Raw genomic sequence first — 5,948 nt, 5'->3', positions numbered from 1 at the left:
TTAAACATGAAAGTGCATGGGTGATATTGAAACCTAGCTGGCAACCCTCTGTGAGGTTCCTGCCCCCAATTCTTCAACAATAGAGACGTGACTGGAGTCCTACATGCAGGCAAGAAGATCACATACTAGTCAAAATTAGGGACATGTACAAACACAACAAAGGAACAGCTTAAGCAGTGAGTAGTGATGGCGTAAACACTAATGTGAGAAGTGAGTCAGGGTCTCAGGACACTTAGTTCTTCCTGAACAGATATGGATGATGTGAGTATGTCAAGGTGCTCTCCAGGAACGAACACATTTTTTATTAGCAGATTCCAATGTATCTTTTAGTTTTTTTCTACTGAGAAGTCTAAAGTGGACACATTTGGACTGAAACAACAATGTTTCAGTATTCTTATGTTTTGTTTTGTTTTCGTAAAGTGTTAGGTACTCAATGAGTAGGTAACTAGGATTGAGCTTTTAGTTAGACTTTTAAACCTTACTAAGAGTCGTGGCTCTGCTGTGAAGGGAAGCCGAGTGTTCACCCCAGATATGCCTTTTAGGATATTGATATTGATATCCTTATTGGAAAAGAAAAGGTTTAAGAAATAAGCCTTGGACCTTCCCACTAAAATGCCTAGAATGTGTTTAGATGGAGGACCAGCTCCAGAAGGGACATTCTCATTTGCTTTGGCATCTCCATGCCAATGTTCCTGCCTTTTGAAGCCTCAAACCACAACCCTCTTTTCCCCTTAGCTTCAGAATGACATTCAAGCCTCCACTACCCAATGCTTCCTTTGGTCTCTATTCTAATAGCCCCAGAATATTGGTTCTTATAACAGACTTTGTTCATTGTCTCTTGTTAATCTGTCTATGTTAATTTGATTTTTAGCCCAGCTATAGGAATTTAAAAGATGAGAGGAAGAATACCCTTTGTTCCCATAGCTGGATGTTATGATTTCTAGTTAAAGAATTAATAGAAAATAGAACCTGCAGGTGTGATAGGAAAGAATGCAGATGCAGCCTGGAGCCTGGAAACTAGACAGTGAAACAGGTTGCAGGAGATATCTTGCTCAAGATAAGAGAAAGATGTTGTCTGCTAAGCACAAGATGGATAGATATTTTCTGCTCTTAGGGTAACATCACCAGCTCAACCCCAAAATGGGTTGGAGAACATTGGGTTGTCTGCACGAAGGAAGACTTCTAGGCCCCAAAAACCAGAGACACCAGCTGGGATGGTGCCAGGGAGAAATAAGTCACATTATGAGTACCTATAACTGACCAATCCTCAAATCCCATGACTCACAACCTCAAGTCATGATGTTTTCCTCTTAAAAGACCCTAAATATAAACCACTGAGCGTTCTGGTCTTTGAGCATCAGCTGCCCCATTCCCCTTCATTGGTACCATTGAAACATATGCTTTCGTTCCTTTCACTGCAACCAGGTGTCAGTTTACTGGCTGTCTAGGTCACTGACAGTATTATAATCATTTCTAGCATCACCCTGCCGGGTAGTTTTTATATGAGTTTAAGGATTTGTTTTTGTTTTTTCCCATCAACAACCACTTCTCCAATGGGGTGTCCTACAATTCATTACAGTTCTGACACTAACTACCTGAAGTGGGTGCAGATCGCATAGGTTCAAGCCTGAGTAACATAAACTGCCCCTCTTCAGATGCCATCACAAATGGGGTGCGCAGGTAACTCATTTTTGTCACGTTAACTCCAAATTTGCCGGTTCCCAGTTTCATATTATAATTATCTAAAAAAACCTCACAGAACTCAGGAAAGGGCTTTACTTACTGTTACTGGTATATTGTAAAGTATACAATTCAGAGACACTCAGATGAAGGCATGGGGAGAGGTGTGAAACTCCCATATCTTCCCTGAGCTCCCAGGCTTCCAACATTAACACAAAGCTTTCTGAACCCCATGTTTAGGGTTTTTATTCGAAGTATCCTTATGTTGGCATAATTGATTAAATAATTGGCCATTGGTAATAATTTCTAGCTCCTCTTTCCTCCCAAGAGGTTAAAGGTTTGGGCTGTGTGAATGAAAAAGGGGCTACATACTCAACCTGATGAGCTCAGGAAAGGCCTGTGTGGGGGCCTTATAAACTCAGAAACCTGAAGTAACCCCATAAGATGGTCTGAAAATAAAAACCTTCTAACTTAAAGTGAGTCATGGTGGGTAGTCATGTGTTAGGTTGGTATCTTTCCTGACAAAGTTAAGTCTTTACCTTACCTGAGCCCATCCATTGACTTTTTGCATCTACAATAACATACCTTTGGAATATCAGGGTAATTTTCTTTTTTCCAAACCCCTCACAACTTCAGAGCAGAGACCACAAAACCTTTGTTATTTTTATCATGTTAATTGTTGACTGCTAACGATTCCTGTACAACCGATACAAAAGAAATATGTGTCTATTACCTTTTATGGAATCCCAGAGACTCTCCCTATCCCTTGCTGTGTTTTCTACCACCTCTCTAATGTATGACCAATGGATTTCATGTCACTCCTTACGCTTCCTCTCTTGATGGTAATTTATAAAATAAGGTGCAAAATTGCCATTCTCGGAGCATTTTCTCAATCCCTTCAGATTTTGCTTCCAGGTAATTGTTACCAGTTTTGCCTTAAAAACCCAGGATAGTAATTCTGCACAGGTTTAAACATTCCGTACGTAACAGCAGTGGTCCCTTGTACCACATGGCTCCTCTAGGTGAGCTTGAGTCAGTTTTTCTTGCAATTCCCGACCTTCCAGTTTTAAGCAAAGAGGCCTACATTTATTTGAGGATTTTTAAAAAGTCCTTTAAAAAATTTATTTGATGTGTGATCAAGGATTAAATTTTGAAAGACCCCAAACAAAATATAACAGTTGACAACCCAGGACAAGAGAAAAATGGGTGGTTAATTTTATTTTTTAAATATGTTCTTATTGATTTTAGAGAGAGGTGAAGGGAGAGGGAAAGATAGAAACATCAATGCATCCACATAGATTGGCTACTTCTTGCATGCCATGCCCCCTGCTGGGGATCGAGTCTGAAACCTGGGCATATGCCCTGACTGGGAATCCAACCGGGACTCTTGGTACATGGCTCAACACTCAATCACTGAGCCTCACTGCGGGGTGGTGATTGGTTTTTAATTTTGACTTTCAATTGGAATTGATTTATGAGAGTCAGAACAAAAAATTTAAAAAATATATATTTTATTGAATTTTTACAGAGAGGAAGGGAGAGGGATAGAGAGTCAGAAACATCGACGCGAGAGAAACATCGTTCAGCTGCCTCCTGCACACTCCCCACTGGGTACATGCCTACAACCAAGGTACAATCTCTTGACCAGAATAACATCTGGGACCCTTTAGTCCACAAGCCAATGCTTGAGCCAAACCGATTATGCCAGAACAAATCATTTTGCCCGATAAATGATAGACTGAAGTCATTCTGTTCCAAAGATAAGGGGCACTTCCTTTCTCCAGCTTGAATCTCTAGTATTCTTTTATTTTAAACTATATTTTATTGATTTTTTACAGAGTGGGAGGGAGAGAGATGGAGAGTTAGAAACATAGATGAGAGAGCAACATCCATCAGCTGGCCCCTGCACACCTCCTACTGGGTATTTGCCCACATCCAACGTGCATGCCCTTGACTGGAATCAAACCTGGGACCTTTCATTCTGCAGGCCGACGCTCTATCCACTGGGCAAAACTGGATAGGGCTCTAGTATTCTTTTTTTTTTTTTTTGACTTTTTTTTAAATTTTTTTATTTTTCGCTAAAAGTATTACAAAGGGTATTACATAAGTGTCCTTTTTTCCCACCCACCCTTGACAAGCCCCTGCCCTCCCTTACCCCCCAGTGTCTTATGTCCATTAGTTATGGTTATATGGATGCATACAAGTTCTTCGGTTGATCTCTTACTCCCCTCCCTCCTGTCCCCAAACCCTCCCTGGCCTTCCCACTGCAGTCCGACAATCGGTTTGAGGCAGCTCTGCCACTGTATTTATTATTGTTCAAAAGTTTGTAATGGTCTTAATTATCCATGAAAGAGTGAGATCATGTGGTATTTTTCCTTCATTGACTGGCTTGTTTCACTTAGCATAATGCTCTCCGGTTCCATCCATGCTGTTGCAAATGGTAAGAGTTCCTTCTTTTTAACAGCAGCATAGTATTCCATCGTGTAGATGTACCACTGTTTTCTAATCCACTCATCTACTGATGGGCACTTAGGCTGTTTCCAGATCTTAGCTATGGTGAATTGTGCTGCTATGAACATCTGGGTGCATATATCCTTTCTGATTGGTGTTTCTGGTTTCTTGGGATATATTCCTAGAAGTGGGATCACAGGGTCAAATGGGATTTACATTTTTAGTTTTTTTGAGGAAACTCCATACTGTCTTCCATAGTGGCTGCACCAGTCTGCATTCCCACCAGCAGTGCACAAGTGTTCCTTTTTCTCCACATCCTCTCCAGCACTTGTCGTTTGTTGATTTGTTGATGATGGCCATTCTGACAGGTGTGAGATGGTACCTCATTGTTGTTTTGATTTGCATTTCTCGGATGATTAGTGACTTTGAGCATGTTTTCATATGTCTCTTGGCTTTCTGAATGTCCTCTTTTGAAAGGTGACTATTTAGATCCTTTGCCCATTTTTTGATTGGATTGTTTATCTTCTTTTTGTTAAGTTGTATGAGTTCCCTATAAATTTTGGAGATTATAGGGCTCTAGTATTCTTAAGTGAATAAGAATCTCTGTGGAGGTGTCAGAGGGAATCCTTCATGATGTGCAGTAATTCTGTAGGGAATTGCAACTCAGCTGTAATTAAAGCATTGAATCCTATTAGGATGCAAACCTAAAGGTCGGTTACCTAGTGCTCTGAGTCCTATGGCTGTATTAGGTTGTGAGGGAGAGAAACTGAGACACATAAAAATAGTGTATGTGACTTGGAAGGTAACAGCCCCTTATAGCTCATCCCAGAAGCAGCATGCTTTAACCCACAACACAATATCTCTAGACATTTGTTCAGACTGCATTTATCCAAAGACAATTAAAATTAATCATACATACAAGGTTGAAAATTTCCAACCCTCAGCCCCCATTAATACTCTGCATATATACAGGTAATAGGAAGTCTTTACTCACAAGTATTATAGATATAAGAAGATTTAACTGAAAGTGGTATCAACTTATGATGGCTAAAATGGGACCTTTTGGATTCTTAATTGATTTTTTGCATGCAGAAGTAAAAAAATTTGGGTCTAAAATTAAACTGAATGGACAGGAAGCTTATCTTTATTGGAAAGGAGAAGCTTTTATTTATTTATTCATTTTAAAATATATTTTTAGTTATTTCAAAGAGAAAAGGGGGGAGAAAGTGAGCGAGAGAGAGAGAGAGAGAGAGAGAGAGAGAGCCAGAAATATCAATGATGAGAAAGAACCCTCAGTTGGCTGCCTCTTGCACGCCCCACACTGGGGATCAAGCCTGTAACCTGGGCATGTGTCCTTGAGCAGAATCAAACCTGGGACCCTTCAGTCCGCAGGCCAATGCTCTCTCCACTGAGTCATATCAGCGAGGGTGGAAATGAGAAGCTTTTAGAAGGAGCATGGATAAATGCTCTTTTTGTAAAGAAATTAATAGCAAATTTAGAGACTGTCTCTAAATTAAAGACGGCTTCTGAAGCTAATAAATGTCAACACCCCATTTCTGTCTCTTCTACAGTTCCTCCACAATATCCTTTGCTCTCTGAGTTTCAGAGTCTGGATTTTCTCTCCCCTTTTTTTCTTTTTTGGTTCTATCTCCACTATATTGCTTCCACTACCACTCCCTACAAAATAAGAGAAAATGAGAATAGAAAGTCAGACAAAGATAATCCAGGAATTTTCGCAGCTGCCTTCAGAGTAAATCCATCCTCAGGTGATAGGGAACCAATGAGTATATACACTGAGTGGACAGATTATTATGACC

The sequence above is a fragment of the Myotis lucifugus genome, unplaced genomic scaffold (genome assembly GCF_000147115.1).
Source record: "Myotis lucifugus unplaced genomic scaffold, Myoluc2.0 scaffold_314, whole genome shotgun sequence".
Lineage (NCBI taxonomy): Eukaryota > Metazoa > Chordata > Mammalia > Chiroptera > Vespertilionidae > Myotis > Myotis lucifugus.
Note: the sequence above shows the minus strand (reverse complement) of the source record.